Source organism: Rhinolophus sinicus, linkage group LG09 (assembly GCF_036562045.2).
Source record: "Rhinolophus sinicus isolate RSC01 linkage group LG09, ASM3656204v1, whole genome shotgun sequence".
Lineage (NCBI taxonomy): Eukaryota > Metazoa > Chordata > Mammalia > Chiroptera > Rhinolophidae > Rhinolophus > Rhinolophus sinicus.
The window spans coordinates 99,547,227-99,572,081 of record NC_133758.1 but is presented as its reverse complement, the minus strand read 5'-3'; the positions used below and the strand labels follow the sequence as shown (position 1 = coordinate 99,572,081).

At 44.6% G+C, this 24,855-nt stretch overlaps 1 protein-coding gene across 5 annotated transcripts in view; it reads left to right on the top strand.

The window, feature by feature from the left end:
- The window catches only part of RAPGEF5 (Rap guanine nucleotide exchange factor 5), a 430,438-nt gene that overhangs the window by 121,520 nt on the left and 284,063 nt on the right, over positions 1-24,855 (top strand). The gene's annotated exons all lie outside the window — the stretch shown is intronic.

Below are 24,855 nucleotides of genomic sequence, written 5' to 3'. Positions count from 1 at the left end.
ATTGTGCCAGGGAAATGGGAAGTCCAGAAACGACAAGTGAAAAGATAGCTACAGACCCGGGATCTCAGTTTCTTTGGTGGAATCAAGGGCTGGGGATGCCGCCTCTCGGAACTCGGTTTCTGCCTTCTCTCTATCCGGTGGAATCGGCTCTGAACGGCAGGTGTCGCTGTTGCCTGCTCCGTGATTGTTCACGCTCAGAAAACACCTTCGGTGGGAAAAAAACCAGCAATCCCTAGACGAGAAAGTGCACCCGCGCGTCCTGCGACCCCGGTCTTTGCAACTGCTTGCCAATTTCTCCTTCTCTCCACTCTGTGATCCATTTGGTGGCTTGTCCCTGGCAAAGTGTAAAACCTCGTGGGCTTTCCGCTAGGACTCTTCTCAGCCTGTGCCTTTGCCGCTGCTGGCTCAGGGGCCCGCAGGCTGCCGACCACGTGCATGGGAAGTTAGGGACCAGCGTTCCAGTCTCCGTGTCCCGGTCACTGCTTCTGCCCTGCTGGGCGGCGGTCAGCACTGGTTTCCTCTTAAGGAGGTGCTGGGATTCTCATCTGTGATGAAGCTCGTATGAAGCATGGTGGTGCCTACCTACCATGTACCTTAGCTCCCATCTCATTTTGTGAAGATGAGAGTGAAGGGGTTTCTTTTTATGTATTTATTTATTTCTATTTCAATTGACATACAATATTACATTAGTTTCAGGTGTACAACATAGTGGTTAGACATTATATAACTTATAAAGTGATCCCCCCCCCCGGTAAGTCTAGTACCCATCTGACAACATACATAGTTATTACAATATTATTGACCATATTCCCTGTGCTGTACTTTACATCCCCATGACTGACTGTATTCGTAACTGGCAATTTGTACATCTTCATCTGTGAAGGGGTTCATTTTAAATCCTCCCCTCCCCCCATTTCAAGGTTGAATGTAATATTTTTGAAAGAAGGGTATAGTGCAGTTCTGCAGGGGCGAGGAGGGTGGGGTGGGATCCTCCTATTCAAACACGGGTTCCCACTGTCCATGGGCACGGAGCCTACTCGGTGACCAGGTTGTTCAGGGACGCTCTTTTTTGCTCTGGCTTGTAGGATAACAGGTGGCAGGGAGGAGTGTTCCTGAAGGTTGTGGTTCAGATAATAAAGCTCTTCCTTTCTTTTCTACACAGTCAAACATAAAAAAAATAATAATAATGCACAGCTCCACAGGAAACCTGCAGAAGGAATCGTGCACAGCGGGAAGGATAGGTGGGGCAAGGGGTGAAGAGGAAATCACATCTGCTTGGGAGAGCTGCAGGGGCCTGGAGGCCTCACGGATGGGGCAGCTGGTCCTGGGAGGGGGAGTCGAGGAAGGGCCAGGAGAGAAGGGAAGCAGAGGTCAGGGCCAGTGTGGCCACCTGTTTCAGATGTGGCTGGAGGTTTATGCATTAGCAATGTCTCTGTGGGAGTGGAGTAGTTCCTTTCATGGATTTCCAACCTCAAGGACGGGTTAGCACAACTGTAACCATTTATGGGGGTGACGGGGGGGGGGGGAGGTTCTGGGATAGTCCTGATCCTAATGACTCAAATAGTTTCAGATATTGGTATAATTCACTTTATTTTATATTTCTGTATCATTCTTTCCATTTTGGAAAGGCAATATGGTAAAATGCATAATGAAATGTGCTTTGATTTTTTAATACTTTTGTAAGCATTTTCATCACATACCTGAAAGATCTCTTATCCAACTATTAGTCCTGATTTTTAGTTAGGGCTAGACCTGAGGTCATGGTGACATTTTAGGACGCTTTCAGATCAATCAGATACAAATTCCTTGGAGGAGGGGATCATGTTCTCCCTTTCGTATCTTCATGGCTTAAGGACAAATAACGGACCCTTGATATTATAAATGTAGTTCTTGTTATCAGTGAAGTTGTTTTTTTTCTCCTTCCCCCGTCTAGTTGGAGAGACAAATGATAATTATGACGACTCTTAGTATTTATAGTAACAGCCTTTATCGGAAGACGGCGTTTAGGGAGGGAGCACAGCTTCAGGGAGCCTTGGGGGTGGGGGGCGAGTGAGCTGAGAGGCCTGAGCAGTAGTCAGAGGGTGTGAGAGAGGCTTAGTTCCTGGGGCAGCCTGTGTGAAGGCCCAGAGAGGAGGGAGGGACTGCACGTCCAAACGGCCTGTGTGGCTGGAAAGAAAGGGTGGAACTGACTGAAAGCTTTGCATGAGAGGGAGTGAGAGCAATAAGCTGTTTCGCAGGGAAACTCCTTCGGGGTGGAGGGTGCGTGGGAAGGGACCTGAGGAGGGTTACTCGAGGTAGAGGACCCGTGTAGGAGATGTTGTAGACATTAGATGAGAACTACCCAGGACCGGAACGGGGTAGTGCACTGGGATGGAACAGAAGTGAACTGATGATGCCCCAGCTGTCAAGGGGGTGGGGAAGACTGAGCGATGAGCCCCTGATGCCCAGCAAGCTGCCCGCTGGGGCAGTGCTGTGGCGACATTTTTCTGAGAATAGGGGCAGGATGAGGCTGTAGGCTGTGCAGAGAGGTGAGTGGGTGGGGCTGCAGAGGGGACCTTTGGGCCTCTGCACTGAGAAGGTTGGGAAAGGTGGGAAGTGGAGACGACCAAGCCAGGCCTGTTCCGAGGAGACAGAGGCCATGGGTGAGGAGGTGGGAGCGGAGGTGTCAGGGCCCAGTTGGAATCTCTTGAACTATGCGCCTTTCCTCTGGCCAGGTCCTGTCATAAAAGGCCAGATGTGCTCATCCAGGCCTGGTGTGTCCTCCCAGCTGGGGTCATGCTGGTACCCATGAGCCTTTCTCGCCTGCTCTCTTCAGATGCTGTTAGAAATGAGAGTGTGTCCTGTGAATGTGAGTAACTCTCTCTCCGACATTGACAGCAGTGAGCTGAGCCATGGCCGCACACGGGAATCAACTGGGAGCCTCCAAAAGCAGTGATGTCTGGGACCCACCCCAGGACTTCTGATCTCACTGACCTGGGGTGTAGACTGGGCACTGGGGTGTATACACGTTCCCGAGGGGATTCTGATGTGTAACCAAGTTTGAAAAGTACTGAATGCTGTGGGCTTACATATGTCAGCATTGTATGAATAGCTATGTACATGCATTATCTCATTCAGGACTTTTACCTGGAGGTTCTCAAAGTGGGAACCCTGAACCAGCAGCATCAGCATCTCCTGGGAACTTGGTAGACACCTAATTCTCTGGTTCCTATTGAATCACTCTGAGGGTGGGACCTAGGAATCCATTTTAACGAGAGGAGAGGGGGAGAATCATCCCTAGCTGAGAACCACTGACGTAACTCAAGGGAATAAATCTCTAATGGTGGAATTTTAGGTGTCAGTAAATTATGTTAAGAAATGTACCAGGGACAGAAAGACCCTTTCATTGTCTCTCAAATAATACCCATATGCGACTTTCCACCTTTTCTACTCTTAATTGGAGGAAAAGTGAGCACATTCTGCCTGTACCCCTCATCCTTACATAGAATAAAAATCTGTTAAACATGGCAAATGGAACATTGGTGACTACTTCCTTCTAAGATGACTTTTTTCTCCCAGGTGTCAGAATGAGCACGATTGATTTTGTCTTCTCTTCTTTGTGTGAGGTATAGAGTATAACATTTTGTCTGAACAGGTTTTTCTTTACAAAAGGCAAAAGAGCAATGCTGTCCCAATTCCTGAGCCTGCAGGACCCACTGATATTTCTGTCATTTTATCAAGAGCTCCCCCATGTGGTAGCTTCTGAGATAACCTGGACGCTCTTGTCTGCATTCCTCAGTTTATTATGTGTAGATTTCAGGAGGCAGGCACGGTGTGAGGGATTTATTGGGTACCAGGCCTGACAGTAGGGAAGTGTTACTGCTCCTGATTCCAGTTAACCCTTTAACTGCCTTTCATTTCTTATCCAGAGGAAACTAGTAATGGGGCATGAGAGGAACAAAAACAGACTCACTAGTGTAGATATGGGAGGGGGGCTTTCCCTCCTCAAGTAACTGCCTTTTGCCTCCCTGCCCCTTTCCCCTGGATGCAGGGCTTACGCAGTACTTCCTGGTGCCTATCCCACAAAATCCCTCATGTTCTGCAAACAAATACATTAGCAAAATCCTGTTCATTTTTTAAGTGCAGGACTTCTCAGGGCCTTTACAATGCAAATGACGTGGTGAGGCTCCAAAGAAACAGCTACTGTGTGCTGACCTTTCCTAATTCCTTTAAACACAGAAGCTCACTTACGAGGGTTAAATCCAAGACTGGTGCTCCAAGACACTCTGGGAAAATGGATTCAGTTGTAACTGAGTGACAACTAGCAGTGTCAGTGAGGAAAAAGGGGGTGCTGAAGGTTGGGAATGTATTTCCTGTGGCCTCACTGCTGAGTAAATGGGCAACATCTTCCCTCTTTTCCTTTCAGCCTGAATTTTTAACTCTTTGGTCCAGAATACTTCTAGTCACCTTTAGTTTTCTGTTGGGCTTTCAATGGACAAGTGCATAGCAAACACAGCGCCAGGAATCTCTTTACTGCTTCTTGTGTACAATTTATGCCCTATCTATAAGCTATCATGTCATTTTCTATTCCTAAAGTGATGCTGGCTGAGCCAGTCTGGAGTGGAGACTGATGAATCCTTAACTGCCTGGAAGGAGGGACGCGGGGAGGAAGCTTTTCTTCCTCCCCCCTCCCCATACTGGTGAAACAAAGACTCTGTTCTAGAAGAAACTCTGTTCATGGAAGGAAAAGGCTCAGCCCAGCTCTTGCAAACTCCCAGAGGAAGCCTAAGTCGACCTGCTAATATGCTGACAGTGCAGATTTGGCAGGTAGTGGATAAAGTGTGCCCCTATTCCGTTTTGGGAAGCCCTCCTTTATGGATCTACTCCCAGTGAAATGGGGATAAGAGATCCGGGGTGCTACTCGAGCTGAAAACCCTCAAGAGGTTGACTTGTCAGAGGCCTGCACATTGCCAGGCGTGTGTTTGTTTGGGGGGGGTATGGTGGATGGATGCTGTTGTAACCCACCCTGATTTAGTACCAGCTGTTGGCAGGACTAAGCTTCTAGAGAATTGCCTGTGGCCAAGTGGGATCCACCTTTCCCCTCCCCATCCCCATTTCCCACGAACAGCACCTCCTTCCCCACCCCCCACATGCCCACGGGCAGTGACTGAGGGGACTGAGAGTACAGGATGCCAGCCCATTGCATGGCTTCAGACTGAAGCCAGGCTCCAGCTGAGTGGACCTCCTCGCTTCCTTAGCTCTCTCCCTTGACTGCCTTGCTTCCCAGTATTGCTAAATCTAGCAAGTAAAAATAACAACCGCCAGTTCAATTTCAATTTAGGTCCCCAACGAATAGCTTTTTAGTGTAAGGATGTCCCATGAAATAGTTGGACTATACTAATACTAAAGTTATTTGTTGATTATCTGAAATTGGAATTGAACCGGGGATTCTGTATTTTGTCTATAACCCTACTTATACCCCTTTGCCCGAAAGCATGCCCAGAGTAAATCATTTGAACAAGGGTCCTTGTCTCAAACTCTGCTTTTGGAAAACTTCTAAGGAACTGGGGATGGGGGGAGGGTTTAGGGAGGGTGAGAAAGGAATAGACACCGTTGGAGCCACTCAGGACCCTTTATTCAAAGCCACCTCATGAGTGGCCTGTAAGCAGCGTCTCTGGCAAGAACTCTGAGAACCTGAGGACCAGACCAGATGAAAGTCTGCCTGGCCCCTGTGAGCAGCAGTCGGTTCCCAGAGAGAACACAGTGGTCACTCGGTCTTCCCAGAGCACGATCCAGCTTTTCTGGGTTTGACCTAATTAGGCATGAGGTCTTGGTGGGAACAGAGGCCAACAGGTTTTATTTTCCTTAAATGATGCTTCCTTCCCAGGCCTCATGGGTTACGGGAAGTGTATTGCTAACAGTGCCTCCCTGACTTGGGTCCTCACAGCAATGCTTGGGCTGCATTTCCTCATCTCTCAACGCAATATCCTTTGGTTTTGTGAGGATGTGTTGCTCTGAGGAGCACCACAGCTAACTGCACACGCGCAGTTGAACTAGACCTGTGATATGTGTCGGGCTTTATAAAACCCACTCATCTGGGAGTCTTACGTATCTTAAAAAGTAATTCATTGCAGTGCTCCATTTTCTAGGATATGGTGATGATTTCAAGCTCTAATGTGCAAATAAACCTGGTGATCTTGTAAAAATATGGGTTCTGACTCAGATAGTCTGTGGTGGGGCCTGAGATTCTGCATTTCTGACAGCTCTCAGGTGATGCCAGATATAGATATATCACCTCTTTCTATAGACAACAAACCAGCCCAGGTGGGTGCACAAGTAGCTTATAGCAGAGCTGGGATTTGAACCCATGTGGTTTAGCCCTAGGGTCCACGTGCTTTACCACTAAATCAGGTAAATGGGGACGCTGATTAAAAGTGGGTGAACCAGAAAGATGTATAGATGAATTGACAGGAGACTTGCAGAACCCATCACAGTGGTCAGATCACCAGGGTTCAAGTTCAGCTACTAGTACCTCCCACTGCGTGAGCCTGGATGTCATTTAACTTGTTTACATCACTGTGACATGGGGTCATGACAGTGACCCACTCACAGAGCTAGTGGAGCACTCCATGGCATAATGCATGTTGAAGTGCTTAGCACTGAGCCTGTCCACATAAGCCTAATAACTAGTAACCATTAGCATCAATCTAACCCCAGACAATTAATTGTCCCTGTGCATACAAGGCAATGCACTGTGGAGGGCCTGCTGTGGTCACATGGGCGGCCAGCTGGACCTGCCAGGCACAGAGTGGGTGGAACACAGCGCTTTGCTCTTACTGTCTGCTGTTACATGCTGTTTTGCAGTAGCTTCTGTTTCTTTAGGATGGAGGTGAAATGACTATGTTCTGGCCCTGCTACTTCCGGAAGTCTCTGTGAGCATTCTGCAGCTGGCACCTATTAAAAAAGGATAAAGGCTTCTGATGTTATACTCCAGTGCTCAAATGTAGCAGCAATAGTCCCCGTTCCGTCTAAAGGCATGTCGTCTCTGGGAAAAGAAAGGGGAGCACCAACCACTGTGAAGATAGTCAGTCAGAACAGACAGCTGACCCAGGCAATTCGGCCCCAAGCCCTCTTCCCTCAGTAGAATCGGGAGCTTACTGCTTTCATTACCCGTGCCCTTACGGCAACTCCCCCTGTCACTTGGCTTTTATAGACTGAGTCCCCCTGGAGCGACTTACTACTTCCCAGCAGCAGAGCACTACCTGTCTCCCCCCGAAGCGTGGGTTCTCGTCACCTTTGTGGAATAACTGGGTCTCGGTACACAGCGGTGGTGCCGCTCACAGATACTGACTAGCGTCTCAGAACAGCACTGGTCCCCAGGAAGCGAACACTTACACCTTCCACAAGAGAGACAAGTGCTGTGTACGTGGGAAGATCTAGCTTTTATTTTTGGCTGTCAGTGATATGTAAAATTATGGCTCCAGATTGTGGCTCTTTAGGGTTTGGAACAGGGGGAGGCTTATTCTCATTTAAGTATAAAATAAGTTATTACTCATAACAACCAAGGAGGTGGTCATTTCAAACACGTCTAGATGTGCATTCAATAATCCTTCTAGAACAGCGCTCTAGAATGGAACTTGCTGAAATAAGGGAAATGCTCTATATCTGCTCTGTGCAGTAGGCTAGACAGTAGCCCAGAGGGTCTCTTAAACACTTGCAATGTGGCTTGTGTGACTGAAGAACAGAATTTTTTATTTTAATGAATTCCAGTTAAATATTTTCATAGCCATACATGGCTAGTGGCTACTGTCCTGCATAGGGCCGTGCTAGAGAGAGAAAGAACTTTATGCATCACAGCCCGGGGAGGCTTACAGTTAGCATATGGATATTAGGAGAGTCTGAAGTCAGCAGGTAAAATCTAAAATATTGGCCAGGCAGCAAGCAGTTTCCTACTTGCCCATGCCCTCCAGGGATGGGTCCTCTCCGAGGATGATAATACAGTGAATGTCTTTCACTTGCCTAGCAGAAAGGATTAGTTGTTATAGTTCAGTGCCTGTTAATAAAGAAGGCTGCAAACTGTAAAATAGTACACACTGTGATGTGGCTGGTATGGGAAGGCAGAGAAGAGAGTTCTCGGTGAGGGCAGCTGGTCTACCTCCACGCAGCATAGGTGCCATGTTTTGCCCTCTTTTGTTTCCTCCATCTCCATTCTCCTCATTCCCCACCCCAGTGTATGATTCAGTCCCACCCAGGGAAACTCTGGGAATTGCTTATTTCCTGGTGGAAATGTTAATAGTAATGTAAGATAGGTTATTCTTAGTCCCCTTTGGCGTGAAGAAATGTCTTTATTTTCTTTAAGCCAAACTGCCAGGCTGGTCAGGAGTTGAATCTTGGGTATTTTGTTGGGCAGCCTGAGAGACAGCCTCTTGGGTGCCATCCTCTGAGGTCCTGCCACTCCTGGGGTGCAGCCAGGGAGCTGGGCACTGGTCACAATGGGGTGCAGCCGGGGAGCTGGGCACTGGGCATGGTGGGGTGCAGCCACGGAGCTGCACAGGGATCCTGGAGCTGCAAAGTGGCCTCCATTCCATCACAGTTTTCCCTTTCCACCCAGGGTGAGCCCTCAGTGAGCTCAGGTTTACTGAAACCGCAAAGTGGTCTTTGTGCCCCTGAGGTAAGGAAACATAATGGCCTGACCTCCCTCTTAGAATTGAGGAGGGAAAAAACGCAGAGAACAAAACCCAAACTAGCCACGTTTTAAGTGCTCCACAGCCATACGTGGCTAGTGCCACTGTCTTGGGCAGCATAGATGTAGAACATTTCCATCACTGCAGCAAGTTCGGCTGGCCAGTGCTGCTCCAGGCCAAGCCCTGTGCATTTAATTTTTACAGCATACCAGCAGGTTAGGCAGTAGTAGCATTCTCATTTTAGAGAGGAGGATGAAAGGCCCAGAGAGGCTTAAGGTTAGCCTGGTACCCAATGGGTGAGCTGAGGTTTTCAAGCCGGGTCTCTCTGACTTTTGATCACATATTACCTCAGAGCTTAAGAGGCCACTCACTGCGGCAACCGTGTGTGGCTCGCTTAAGGCCGTGTTAAGGAAAAATGTGCAGAATATCCTGTGAGAACACTGTGATTAGAACAGATAGATAGTATTTAATAATTGGAGGAATGGCTTCTTATCTCTGAGCAGTAGGCGTACGTGAAAGCAGGCATTTTTGCCTTGTTAGCTACAAGTCTTAGCGCCAGAGAGATGTGGGAGCCTCCGTGGTCTGTCCCCATTGCCTTAAATAACCGAAGATAAAGCCCAGACTTCTCAGACAATGCTGTCATTGTTCACCTCTCTGCTTTTAAGAACAGCATCAGTTATCCAGAGAACGGAAGCCTAATCGTGACCAGATTCAGGTCTCACCAGTTTGGTGCTATAACAGGGACCTGTCTGGGCGTGAGTCGCACATCCTCCCCCCAGCCCCCACCCCCGGCCCTCCCAGCTGCCTCAGCTCCTAAATCCTCCTGATTGAAATTAGAGTTCTGGGCTCTGGTGGGCAGCACAAGACCCCAAGTGGAGCAGGAAGGAGGCCGCTGTGCTTTTCCTTATCCTTTTGGTTATCAAGGGGGTCTGAATAGACAGCCTGCTTCTCCCAAGATTGGTGGCCCAGTCATGGAAATCACAGGTCTAAATAGGAAACCTGCTGAGAGAAAGCAGAAAAGAACAAAGGAAGACTGAGAAGAGGAGATTCAAGATTGTTTTCTTTGATTAATTTCTCCCCTCTGTGCTGTGTAGGCTATACGTTGGATTACACTGGAATTCTGCATTTAAAAAGATTTAACTGTTGTTCGTCTGCCAGAAACTACTGGAAACAAAATTTTGCCTAGATGTGGAGTTTTCAAAAGGCAAATGCAAGTGAGGCTGTTTTGTTAAGAAGCCCCAAATCCATTCTTTTAATGAGTGAGATTCTGAATAAGTATTGGCATAGTACTCTTCAATTTACAAAGTACTGTTCCATGCATTGTTTCATTATCAGTTCTGGTAGCTGGGTGGATTATCACTACTATATACACTAAGCAGACTAGAAGGTCATGGGATTTCAGATTAAACAGACCCAGGTTCAGATTCTATCTGTACGATAATCTTTGTGACCTTGAACAAGACACTTAGCTTTTCTCAGTTTCCTCTGATGGTAGGTGACATTTGTCAAGGCTGATTGCGACCAACACAGCATCGTTCAAGAGCATCTGGAAGCAGAAAGAGTGGGGGAAATTAGTGGGAAGCAGTCAGGGATCAGTAACAAAAATTTAGATCAAGTTCAGGCTTGGCAAGAAGGATCAAAGAGGAATTCTAATCCCATAGTCTGTGTCAGACACAAAAGCAAGTGGCTGAGTATGGTAGACACACCCTAAGGTGAACCCCAATGAGTCATATACCCTTGTATATCCCCTCTTCATGAGTGCAGATGGAACCTGTGACTTACTTCTAACCAACAGAAAATGGCAGAAGCCACAGATGTCACTCCCTTGATTGGATTACATTATGTGGCGGAGGTGATATTCATTGATGTAACTCCTTTGATTTGGTCACTTAGTAATCTGGAGGAGACTCTCCCTTGGTACCTTTGAAGAAGTAAACTGCCATGTTGCGAGATAACTGTGGGTGGCTTTTGGGAGCTGAGAGTGGCCCCCAGCAAAAAGCCAGGGCCCTGAGTCCTACAGCTGCCAGAAATAAGTTCTGCTAACAACTTGAATAAACTTAGAAGCAGTCTTCTAAGTTCTCCAGGTGAGAACCCAGCCCAACTGACAGCTTGATTGTAGCCTCTGAGACCCTGAGCAGAAGACCCAGGCAAGCTGTGCCCAGACTCCTGAGCCACAGAAACTAGGAAACCTAGGAAACGATAGATAAATGGTGTTGCTTAAGCCACTAAGCTTGTGGATTTGTTATGTAGCAACAGAGAATGAATACAATGAGGTCTGGGAGAGATTCCCACCAGCTGCCTGAGGGGGTCATAAAGATGCAGCTACTTATGGCCCTATATGAAAGGGAATCCAGAAGCCCCACCTGGCCACCCACAGCCACATGTGGCAGGGACACGGTGTTGACTTTGCAAGAGAGTGATTGGAGCTTCCATCCTTGGCTCCAAGCTGATGTGACTCTTTAAACCACACTGTTTAAAAGGCAGTTACTGCTGATGTCCGGACCACCACTTACCTGCTGGCTGACAGAGATGGTCAAGTGCCCATTAGGTGCAGCAGCACACCGGCCAGGACGGGAAGCCACTTCTTAGGGTGCTGGTGGGGATGAAATGAGGTAATGTATATACACCCTGCCTTCAAGTGTGGAGGGGCTCAAGCACCCATTACTCCAACTTGCTGGATAATCGGAGACAGAGGAACCAGGGAGTCAGTCTTACTTCCAAACATGACAGTTCATTCCAAGGATATGTGGTTTGTTGTTTATCAATCAGGAGAGGTTTCTAATTTGGATTCACATCCACAACTAGAAGCTCTCTGTCGTCACCTACGGTGATGCCACCTCTCTGGGACTTAGGGTCTCCACTGAGATGGTTCAGCTATTGGGCAGTGCCCTCAGAGCTCTCTAGCCAGGTTCAGGGGACGCCCAGATGCTACAAGTGACACAGAGTTCACAGCTCTACTATCTAACTGTATTATCTTGTTTGAGCTGATGGTTGCATAAGTTTGAGCCCTATCCTAGCATCTCCCCCAGACAGCAGCCCATCGACAGCTACAGCTTGTACACAATGGAGTTTTAGCTTATCTTTGATAAGTACCAGAGCGATGTCACACCAGCTACATGAATATTTCCCTTCTTGAACTATCAACAGACTGCACTTAGCCTCCATAGCAGCCCTTGCTGGCCACACAGGAAGCTGACTCTTACCGGTTTCCCACAGAAACTAACAGGATTAGAATTGGGACCTTTAGACTATGAACAAAGCTGTGATTCTCAGCCTTGGATGAACATTAGAATGTCCCAGCCATACCTCTGTGAGTAATAGCAGAATTTCTGGGGATGGTAACCAGGCATCAGTATTTCTTTTTTTTTTTTTAATTCCCCACATGATTCCAAGGTAGAGCCAAAGGTGAGAACCATTGAAGTAAAGGGTCTTTTCTACATCGTCTCTCACATGTGGGCCTGAAAGTGACCGATCCTTGGAACCAAATATATTTGAATATATAAATACATATTGCATCTACACACACACACACACATACACACTCTCTCTGAGAGAATATACATAGATCTATCTATATTGATACATAGAATATATACATAACTCATATAATATGTATATCCATACATAGAATATATATAGAACCCTTCAAAGTGATAGGCAGTGCAATTAGCATCCAATAACTCTCTATATTACACGTTTAAGCTTTAACAACAAAACAAATCATTCATTGGTCAGTGGGTTTATACACTAATCTCCTGTCTTTGGAGTTGACTCTCCACATTTGCCCACAAGGATTGGCACTTTCTAGTGGGTCTGAGGCAGGTTTCTAGCAGTGGAACATAATTACAGTTTCTCATTGTTCTCTGTTTGCCATCACCACCACCACAGCTAGGGTTTCCAGGCAGGAAGTCCCGCCTGTTCTGAGGAATTTTTTTTCGCTTTCCTGTTCCCGAATCGCGAGAGAAGTTGGTCGGGAAATCGGGAAAATCAGCTCCTTGAACTCAGGTGGTTGTTAGTATAGGCTGTCACTTTGTGGAAACAATTCATCATGTAGAATAGAAAACAGTTTTTGTCTCGGGATTCGGAAACAGGAAAGTGGAAAAACATTCCTGAGAATGGGCGGGAATTCCCACCTGGAAACCCTAACTACAGCTGTGGGCTCATAGTCATGGTCCACGTGTTGCTCTGGCAGGACCTGGGTCTCTGGAGCACCTGCCAGTGCCCAGAACCCGGGCTCCCTGAGAGCCTGTGGGAAGTAATGCTGAGGCCCCAGCCCTGACTTTGCACCACAACCATCTGTGGAGTGAAACCACCCTCTTAAACATGAAGAATCCAGTCTTCCCCCCAGACATGCGGACTCATCATCCTTGGGGTTGGGGACGAGGAAGTAGAATGAACATCAGACTTTGGAAAAACTCAAAAACCTATCTCTTAAACAGACATTGCAGAATTACATAGTTTCAGTGCTATCATTGGACTCGAGACACAGATTCCATGTTGTCTCATTCCCCTTTGTTCGTTTTTAAAAGAAGGTTGGATGGTAGAAGTGGCATTGGACACAAACATACTAAAGGGAAATCCAACGCACCTTCTCAGATTCCCTTGAATGTCTCTTTTCTCGTTTGTCACCTTACCCATCCCAAGTTGCCCTTCTACATCTAGAAGAAATGCAACAATATGGAGCATGGACTGTGGTTTTCTGAGGAGGAGAAGCTGGAAGCTGCAACTCTTGATCAACTGGAAACAAGACAGAGAGCCCCTCCTCTCCCCTCTAAGGATTGCTCTGAGTTGTACTTTCTCCTTGCAAAGCTTCCAGGACAATCTCAATGTGCCCAACGAGCACACCTACTTAATCACTTGCTGTGATGAACTTGCAGCCATCATAACCACCATGAACTTAGGTGTGTATTTCTGAGACCTTAAGTAGCTGTTCTAATGCTTGGAGAAAGGGACAAAGTTGCTAGGTCTCTCATCCCGGAAGTCCTAATAATTCCCAAGCCTCAAATATAGTTTCAGTGTGTCTTGAACCTGTTAAGGGTATTCCCACCTAGATGTTGCCTCCCTCAGTATCTGATTTTTTTGTTGGTGGTGGTTTATTCCTTTTTTTGTTGTTGTTGTTTTTTGGTGGGTAGCCTGTTCTCCCATTAGTCAGAAACACATCCTTTTTTTTTTTTTAAAAGTAGTTCCCTCCAGTAATTCATATTATCAATATGCAAACATTTTATATTAACCAAAATTGGCCTTTACCTTGTGAGCTAACTGAAAAGTCAGGGATCAGTCTATTTCTCATATAATAGCTAACAATTAGGTAAACTATCTGGTTTTAGGTGCAAATAATTAAAAAAAATTAAAAGCCCTCTGCCTTGTGGAAAGGTGGAAGGCGTAGACAGACTACTGTATAAAATGTCACAGGTTGACAGCATCTTCAGATGGCAGCAGACGTTTTTTTTTTTCTTACTTCATTACTCACTATTAGTTTATTTATACATTCAGAGCCGGGAGTTATTTTCCTAAAAAAATAAGGCAACAGAGGATTCTTAAGAGCTGGCTTTGCAACTCTTGCATTGGGTAAGATTCCTCTGCACTGCTTTCCTCACAAAACTCTAGAAGGGTTTGCAGACATTCTAACTGCACGTGGTACCTCTGGGGAACCCGTTTTCCCCAAGCTGCATTTAGAAACAGTAAATACAGTGGGGGCTGAGAAGGGGGCTGAGCCCACCAATTGGGTCTTGTCACTATGTCAGGTGTTGAGCTGTGCAGGACAGGGGCCAGCTGTATTCAGTAGGAAATCCTGATTTAGAAATTTGAAGAAGGAAAGAGGGAGGAAAATAGACTCTTTAGGATTCCCAATCCAATTTAAAGATGAAAGGAGGAAATCATTTAGTAGTCCAATGATTTTCCAGGAGTAACCTGACCGATCCTATCCTGACAGCCAAAAGGACTCTTTAATAATACATATTTTTTTATTCTAGAGTAAGAGATTGTATGGGAGAAAGGTGGTTTTAGGGCTTTGGAGTAATATTTTTATTCTTGGATAATTTTAGACTCAAGAGATGCAAAAATAGTACAGAGAGTTGCTGTGTAGGCTTCAGCTACTCCCGCCCCCATGTAACATCTTACATAACCATAGAATATTTATGTAAACTAAGAAATCCACCTTGGCACAACCTTTGGAGTGTTTTTCCACTAATGCCATTTTTTTCTATTCAGGATCCCACATTTCATTTAGTTGTTATGTCTTCTCAGCTTTTCCCCATCTCTGTCAGTTCTCAGTCTGTCCTCGTTTCTAATGACCTTGACACGTTTGAAGAGCGCTGGTCAGTTGTTTTATAGAATGTCCCTTGATTTGGGTTTATCTGATGTTTCCTCATGATGAGATTAAGGTTCCATAGTTTGGGGAAGGATACAACAGCAGGTTGCCCTTCTCAGTGCCTGGATCAGGGGGACAGAGTTTTCATATGGTGCTACTTGGTGATGTTAATTTCACTGGTTGGCTGAAGTGGTGTTTGTTGGCATTCTCCACCATAGGCTTATTGTTTTCCTCTTGTAATTATTAAACATTTGAGGAAAGCTCCTTTGAGACTGTGCAAGTCTCCTGGTTCTGCTTAAACTCTTACCCCTTGATTTTAGCATCCTTCAGTGGATCTTGCTTTTGGCAATTATTATATTACTGCGATCTTCCAATGGTGATTTTCTACTTCCTTCATTCTGTCTACATTTGTTAAATGGAATTCTTCTGTAAGGAAGACGTGTCCATTTTCCCGCATTTATTTATTCAGTTATCATATCAGCATGGACTCATGGATTTTTATCTTGTTCTTTGAGTGATAATCCAATCCTATCATTTATTTTGTTGCTCAAGTGGCTCCAACTTTGGCCTTTGGGAGCTCTTTCAGGTGGCTCCTGTGCCCCTTTCATATGCCCCCCATCTTTATATTTTAGTACTTCCTTACTTTCTGGCACCACAAGACACTCCGGGCCCATCTTACCATTTTTTTTCTGCCCAAACTCTAGAATAAACCAGTTCTCCAAGGAGCCGTGGTTCCTATTGTTGGAGAATGGTGTTAGGAACTGAGATCTGGGCGGTAAGGGTACTCAGTGTTCCTAGGGTGTCATTGCTTCTAGCCTGTCTCAGTGGGTAGAATGAAGCAATACATGTGTATGTGATAACTCATGAATATACACCCCTCTTTCTGTTTCTGTTATCTATTTATCCCCGTGTGTATATCTTTTAAGACACAAATCAATATTGATTATGTCTAACTCCAATCCAGCCCTTGCGAGTTCATTCAAGCCTTCCTCCTTTCCTTATTTGTAACTTCTTTTTCCAATAGTGAGACATTGGCTGTAATTATTTGTAATATATTTACTTATCGGTTCCTCTCTAGTGTACAAATAATTTCAGAATTCCTAATCCTTGTCCTGGTGAGGAACAGATATATCAACTAGAGAACAGTGTGTGTATAGTTATTTTTGACTTTAGCCTTACAGTATCCAATCAAAACATTTCCAACATGTTTTACTAGGTGATACCGTAGGTATGGTCATATGGTAGGTGTATGTTAACTTTTACAAAGCTGTCAATTGCTTTTCCAAAGTGTATTTCCACCAGCAGTGTATGAGAGTTCCAGTTGCTCTGCATTTTTACCAGCATTTGGTAGTGCCAGGTTTTTTAGAAAAGAATTACTTAGCCTCTTTTTCTTACCTGTAAAATAGCGTTAATTATGGTACTGCCCTCATTCAGTTGTACGAGACTTAAATGAATCACCATGTGTAAATCACTCAGAATAGGGTTGTCAGATAAAATACAGGATGCCCCATTCAATTTAAATTTCAGATAAACATATTTTTAGTATAAATACATTCACATAATGTTTGAGATACCCATATACTAAAAAATAGTTTATTCAAAATTTGAATTTAGCAAATAAAAATACAGAAAACCTAGTTAAATGTGAATTTTAGGTAAATAAGTATTTTTTTAGTATAAATATGTTTCAAATATTATTTGTCTGATGTTTTAGGGGCCCCATTTAAAGGTAACCTATTCTCAGGCCTCAGCTTAGTCCCAAGAGGATTGGAGCTCTTTGCCAAAGGAATTTTCAAATAGCCATGAAGGAGATGGGCAAGATTCAAAGGTTTCTGGGTGAGCTTGGACTATATCTCCTGGTAGGGTATTTATTTTAAGTAAAATTTGTACTGAAGTTGAGTATACATGCATAAGTGTGAACAAATCACAAGGGCACAGCTGGATCCATTTTCACATAGTAAACACACCCAGGAACCTGGTATCAGATCAAGAGATAGCATATTACTAACCCGCTATCCTGCTGTGTAACACAGTAGACTAGTCTGGGGCTGGCTGGCTTTAACACAGATTTAAGATACTGCTATTTTTACCCCAGCAGATTACTTGGGAATTTTCTGAGGGTTTTTCCTCTCCAAGTAACTTCCTTGGGGCTTTCTACTTGAAAGTAGGTCATTATCCTTTTGAATAAAATTGGCAAATGAAAACAAGTCTGAGCTAAGGAAAAGGATCTTATAAATAAGGGGTCTTCTGGAATGTTGTCAGGTGCTTAATTGATTGGAAGAACGTGTAATTATATTTTCTCTTAAGTCTTTTTCAAAGACAAGGTAATAACAGCAAATACTTCCACAGCATTAACCGTGTGCCAGATGTTTGAAGCCCTTTACATACATTAACTCACAGGATCTTTACAACATAAGGCAGGTGTTACAATCATCCCCATTTTGCAGAGGAGGAAATCAAGGCATAGAAAGGTAAAGCAACCTGCTCAAGATATCACAGCCAGCTAGTGGCAGGGATCTGAACCCAGGAAGTTAGGCTCCAAAATCTACACTTTAACAACCACATTGTACAGCCTCCAAGATTTGGTGGGATTCCATCTCAACAGCTCTAGCCTCTATGTTGGAAATAATCATTTCACTTTCCTGGAATACATTTGGCATTATTTTTAATCATTGGTCCAACAAGTGAGTTTTGCCTTTCCTTGTATTGTGAATTCCTAAGGCTGATGTTAGTTGACAGCCCTCACTCACATGCTGGCATCTGAGGTGCAAAGCGAATCAGTAGAACAAACCCTCAGTGAACCTAAGAACGACCATCGACAGCATCCGGGGACACAGAGGGAGAGGCGTTGGGTAATGATCTGAGCTGGAGGTCTCCCCACTTACCGAATTGGGGATTGTAGCTAATGGAGCACCGATTTCTCATTGTAGATGATAAATCTTCCTAATGGCATTTCAAGCACATTGTTCTAAATTTAAATATTTTAATATTAATTTATTCTAATGACACCTCAAGTGGATAATGAACAACACCATCAGCTGAATTAAAAAGAGCAAGGAAAAATCATAGGCACATCCTTGCAAATTCTTTACTCTGGGAGTGAATTCTTTACTCAGGGGAGAGTAAAAAATAGTCCATCAAAACTCATTTCTTTTTCAGTTGGGTAATAATTATACTCAAAATCATAAGTATAAATGACTGTTAAAGTTTTAGTATTTTGAGGAACACAATGACAGAGCTGGCTGTTTCTCTGGGAGTTTGAGTTTTGGCTATCAGCACAGCATAATAATAACTAGTACTAAATATTTACTGTACACTGGTATTTTCTATGTACTTTATGCAGATTATCTCATTTAATTCTTCTAACAGTCACATGAACAGGTACTTTTTACTGATCATTTTACAGATGAGTAAATTGAGGTTTCAAGGCTCAATGCACAACTTCACTAAATGTTGGGACTGGGGTATGTCTGATTCTGGAACCCTGGGCTCTTAACCATGGTCTCTCATGACCAGAGCTTGTTTGCACCTTTCAAACATTTAAGCAACCACAGTAGCACCTGATTTTTTTTCTCCAAAGAGAGACAGTGGAAAGTGGAGCATGTGGTCTATGGAACCCAATGGAACTGTGGGAAACGTGAGCATCCCAGGAAAATAACGACCTGTGAGTGAGTTGAGGAAGGTCAATCAATACTGGAGAGGAACTGCCCACAGAGAGCACTCCGTGGCTGGGAGGAAGGAATGAGGGCTCAGCGCTGTCACACTGAAACCCCCGTTAGAGCTGCAACTTAGCCAAGTGCCCCAAGTGGACACCCAGAATGAGTGGTCGGCAATTCCGCCAAGTCTAGGGATGGCACAGGAAGTCCAGCACAGTTAGCTTTTCAGTATTGTAAAGCGAAAACGGCCAGGAGAATGGCCATATTTTTTTTTTTAGTTCTGTCTGGGATGTTTGACTTCCTGTGTCAGTTATTGATTCATTTGGAGCCTCTTGGCTCCAAATACACCTTTCAATATGCGCTGTGATAAAAGACGGGATTCCTTTAAGTAGTTCTCCTTTAGAGTAAGAAACAAAATAGGTAAAATTATATTTTTGTGTCTTATAGTACACACACACACACACACACACACACACACACAAAATAAATAAAAATTTTGAAGTAGGTGAGTTTAAAGTGTTGAGCTTTTTCAGTAGAGGGCACTGGAGAGAGGGTACCCTGCAGGAGGAAGAGGCTGTCCTCTGGTTTCCGGGCTGAACCAGGGGTAGGTGATGTGTTTGTGTGGACACCCAGTGGAACTTGCCCCAACGCAGGCCCAGAACACGGTACATCCTTACGGCCTCAGTTAGCCTGGCGATAAGCATTCCATAGCTGTCTCTAATGAAAACTAGAGGCACCCCTGCCATGCTCTCTGAAGAGTTCCCGCCCCTGCCAGCAGGATGTCCATGCCGGTTCTGATGGCAGCTTCCCCACCTTCACCCCAAAGCATGGCTTATTATTTACCCAGCAACTAAGACCAGCGCCACAGCAAGCTTCTCTGCTATATGGTGGGCGAACTCACTTTCTCTAACTCGCGTACCCCTTCAGGTTTGTCCTTTCTTGGGTAGTCTCCCTTAAATCTACGGTACCACATAGAGTTTCTGTATATCTTATAGTCTTTTTTCATAGTTAACAATTCGATACATTAAACAACCCCAATCAACACACTGTGTGGCTTCCATCTTCTGGTTAGACCCAAACTACTACACCTTCCATAGACCACTTACCTGAACCAAATTATGTTATTGTTGTGGGAAATATGAGACCAGAAACTAAACTTTGTGTATTTTTTTAAAATTTATTTTACTTTGCATTTTGTTTTATTTTTTACTTTGAGGGCAGTTTTAGGAGCAAATTTTCTTCACTCTAACCTCAATTCGGTTGTGTAAGATGCTTATTATTTATTATCAAGGAGATGCTTTCATGGTTGTAAGCAGGATGTTTCCAAAATAGTAGCATATCATACCCTAGCTAAGAACTTCTTTGCCTTCCCACCCCCTACTGGATAAAGAGGCTTCTCCTTAGCACAGCTTACGATGTCCTCCATAACCTAGCCCTTGCTTTCCTTTCCATTTTATTTCCTGCCATTACAGCTGTGCACTTCATAGTTTAGAAAAATTAAAGTCCGATCGTCCCCACTCTATCCTTTTTCTGGCCTCCATGCCTTTGCCTGAGGTGTATACTTTTCCTGAAATGCCCTTCCTTCCATCTTGACTATATCTTACCCAATAGTGTGCTGGGTAAGATGTGTAACAAACATCTCTTCAGGAGGAAAAGCTGAGTTTGTAGGGTTTGTTGATTTCTGAGGTAAGAATACTCACACCATTGCTGATTTCAAGTTACCAATCTGGTGAATAAATGCAGAATTGGGAAGAAATGTACACAATTGGCATTTGCAAGCCAGTGTGAGTGGTTTCAGTCCATCCTTGACTCTACCTCTCTGCTGAGATAGCAACTCCTCCAGGAAGCCTTCCCTGATAACAGCCTGCTGGCTGCTCTCAAGCTATCCTGTGCATTTCTCTATCATTGCACTTTACATTGACTTATACTATTCTCTTTCTATATCTGTTTTTTCCCTCAGACTCAGCTCCATGAAGACAGAATCACATTTTTTTCTCTGTGTTTTTGGCACCTAGCACAGCACCTTGCACATAGTTATCACCTGATACACATTTATTGAATGAATAAGTGATAGGGCAGCTGTCCCTTGCCAAAATAATGTAGTTTTTTTCTCTCCTTAAGCTGGACTAGATTGTCTAATATATTGCCTTAGAAGTAGCCTTATCCAAACAACCTACTGGAAAGACTATATGGACTTGTTCGACATGAGCTGTGAGGGTTTGGCTGGGTGAGAGTTTGGTCAGGATGGGAAGTGGCTAGAGAGCTGGTTTCTCTAGCTGTGTTTTTGTGGCACAGAACTCCCAGATTTCAGTGTCAAGCAACACCAGTAATTACAATGCCTTTCACCTCATCCACTTTCTTTTTCTAATACCATGCTATTATATAGGTGGGTGGGGACCTTGCAGTTGACTTTGCACTTTCTTTCCAAACCTCAGATTTACTGGGCTTAAAACTTTCCCATAGGTTTGCTAGTTCTTGGTACTTGACCTAAGCCCTGCCAGCCACTGCCAGTTGCACTCACATGGAAAATGTGAGTTACTGATGCAAGCTGGCATTAACAAGGTATAATGTGGAGAAAACTCAGATCCAAAAATAACCAGTACTTGCTTCACATCTTGCCAATAATGTATATCATAGAACCGTAGGATTTTAGAGCTGCGACTGACTCACTAGTGAAGCTACCAACCCCAGGAACAAGTTATGTCTGATGGGCACCAAGGTCAGGCATCCAATCTCCTTACCTTGGTATTCGAGGGCTCTGTGCTCTGGTCCCCACCTTTTAATCACTGAAATGACTTCACCAATCTCAGGGTCCAAAGGGATACAATTGGCTCATTGTGGCTTTTTACTTAGGAGAGTCACCTATTCTGCTGTCTAATTCACCATATTTTTTCTACCCTAAGTTCATAGTCAGAAATCCCTTCTATGGCTTTTCTTTGTACGGTGAAAGAAAGTGAAATCCTCCGTATGGGAAGCCTAAGTCTATGCCTCAGATTTAGGTTAAAATTGCTCACTTTGTAGCACCCAGACCTCTAATAGGTGGGTCCTCTGGATTCATTCAAGGGGATTCATACAAATCAGCCTTTTCTTTCTTTTTTTTATATTTAATTTAAAAATATTTATTTATTTTTGTCAGTTCCAGCTGACATTCAATATTATTTTATATTAGTTTCAGGTGTATACCGTAGTGGTTAGACATTTATATAATTTATGCAGTGATCCCCCCGATTAATCTAGTACCCACCTGGCACTATGCACAATTGTTGCAACATTATTGACTATATTCTCTATGCTGTACTTTACACCCCTGTGACAATTTTTTTTTAATTAAAGTTTATTGGGGTGACAATTGTTAGTAAAATTACATAGATTTCAGGTGTACAATTCTGTAATACATCATCTATATATCACATTGTGTTTTCACCACCCAGAGTCAGTTCTCCTTCTATCACCATATATTTGATCCCGTTTACCCTCATCTCCCACCCCCAACCCCCCTTACCCTCTGGTAACCACTAAACTATTATCTGTGTCTATGAGTTTTTGTTTCTTTGTCTTGTTTCCCTGTGACGATTTTGTAACTACCAACTTGTACTCCTGAATCCCTTCACCTTTTTCACCTAGCTCCCCAAACCTCCTCTCTTCTGGCAACCATGAATTTGTTCTCTATATGGAGAGAGGTCCTCTAGCCTTACTTTGCTCTAGAGCAGGTGTTCTCGGCCCTCACCATGCATCAGCATCGTTTGAGATACTTACTTAAAATACAGATGCCTTCTCCACCTGATTCTGAATCAATTGGCCAGCAGTGAGGCCTGGGCACGGGTGTGCTTACGTCTCCCTGTCTCCTCAGTGGGTGAGTCTAACGTGCAGCTGGAGTTGGCCCGCACAGCTACAGGGTTCCTGATTAACTCCTCCTCTTTGCGCTGCTGGTTCTTCCAGCCAGCTGTGTCTCCAGCACCCCATGGTCAGACCCCCTTCTGATCCATGGTTGGTCAGAACCAGACTGTTGTCTCCCCTTCTCATCAGTCCCCATCTCCAAAGGACTGGGCTGGGGCTTCCAATTTCCCATTTTTTTCTGCCTCGGGGAATCAGACTTTTCTTCCAGGTTCTCATCTTCCCCCTACGAGCCACCACCAGCCCCAACATCAATTAAAGTGACAATAAGGAAAAACCCAGTTTGCATATCATCCCACACCTGGAATAGATTATTGCTATAATTCCATCAAGACAGTCAGGACACATTCCTTGAGACATAGTTCCTGGGATAGCCCTGGGGTGGTACAGGTGGAAAAAAAAATCCGCTTGGTTCCTGCTTTCAAGTAACTTCACATCAAGAAGAAAAGCAGGGAGCCAAGCATATGACCGTAAGGCGCCTTGACAGGGAAGGACGAGTACCACAGCGGCACTCGGAAGTGGCACTGTTCCACTGTCGGTTTTCAAGCGGGATGTCTCCCTGGGAAATTGAGGGAGACAATCTGATTTTATCTCACAGAAGCTTTCCATAATGCACTTAAATCCCGACTCTTTCCCTCAGCCTCAGAAATCTTTGACCTCAACAACTGAACTGGCAGAGGGAAAGGAGGACAATTATTTTAAATGGATGAGGATGGTCCTTAAAATATACATTTGCCTTTTTAAGGAAGTGCAGAGACCAACTCCAGAAGATTCGTTTACTTTATCTCAACTATATAAGCATGTCACCATGACTCTGTGGCCGGTGATATTTACCCTAATGGAGGCAGCATATTGGATGAGACGGTGTGGTGCTCTTCTGGCTCTATGAATACATGTTTTTAAAAAGTCACCCACAAACTGGGAGGCAATGCTTACAATATATCTGATAAAGAACTTGTATTCAGCATATAAAAAGCACCCCTATACATCAATAAGAAAAAGGCAACTTAGTAAAAATTGGGCAACAAACCTGAAAGGGCTCTTCAAAAAGAGGATTTCTAAATGTCCAACGGGCATATGTAAAGATGCTCAACATCTTGACTCATCGAGGAAAATGCTAAATAAAATCATAATGAAATACCACTTCATAGTCATGAGAATGTCTAAGATGAGAAAGACGGACAATACAGAGGATTGGCCAGAGTATGAAAGAAACTGGAATTTTTATACATTGCTGATGAAACCGTACATTGGTGCAACCCTTTGAAAACTGGCCTGACCCACAAAAGCTCAATTTGCAGCAACTCTGTGACCCAGTAGTTCCTAAGTATACACCTGTGTGAGTTCTTGATGCAGTGTCTCTCAGCAACAAGTCAATCCTTTTAGATTGCTCTGTGAAAATGGATCTGGGCCCTTTAAATATTTATTTTTCCTTTGCCAGCTGGTACCGAAGCTTAGTCTGTAGAGGCTGCTGGTGAGACACTGCAGGAGGAAGAATTTGCTTCCTGGTTCCAAAGTGCTGGCTTCTCAGGCTCTTGCACTGTGCTTCTCCAGCAACCAGTCCCCACAGCACAAGCGGCTTCCGCTGCAGTGCACATGGTCCCCAGAGTCCAGCTCCTGCAGCACCCGGGGTTTTCCCAGGTCTTGGCCACTGCAGTGCATGGTGGCCAGCAGCACCTCGTGCTGGCAGCTTCCCCGGGTAACCCTGTGGTCAGTTCTGTAGTAGAGTGCCTCAGGAATGACACTGCCCTGTGAACAGCTATCCCTGTTAGAGGATGGATGTTCCAGAATCTTCCAGAGGGCAGATTTCCAGAAGGTTCCACCAACACAGCACCACAGTTGCTTCTCTGCTATTCCATGAGCCATAGGCAGGCCCTCTCCAACAAGGTCTCTATCTCAAAACAGGCCTTGAGGCAGAGGTGGGGCGTGGATCTTCCTTGAGTGCTGTGTCTCAGCCCTGGGGTTGGTATCTTCTCCTGTAGCCTTTAGAACTCCCTTTACCTCTTACTTGTTACTCCTGTTACAGTTAAACATTCTTCGTATTAAATCCCTTATTACTCCAGTTGTAGTTAAACTTGCTTCACAGTCAACTTTTCCTATTCAGATTATTATGTGGTTTTGCTTTTCTGATGGGACTGATAGAGTACCCAAGAAAAATACATATAGATGTCCACCAAAAGACACATGCAAGATCGTGCCTCCATGCTTTATTCACAATAGCCCCGAAGTGGAAACCACCCAAATGTCCGTCAAACGCAGAACAGATAAATTGAGGTATATTCACACAATGGAATACTACTTAGCAAGAAAGAGGAGGGATCTCACACACAGT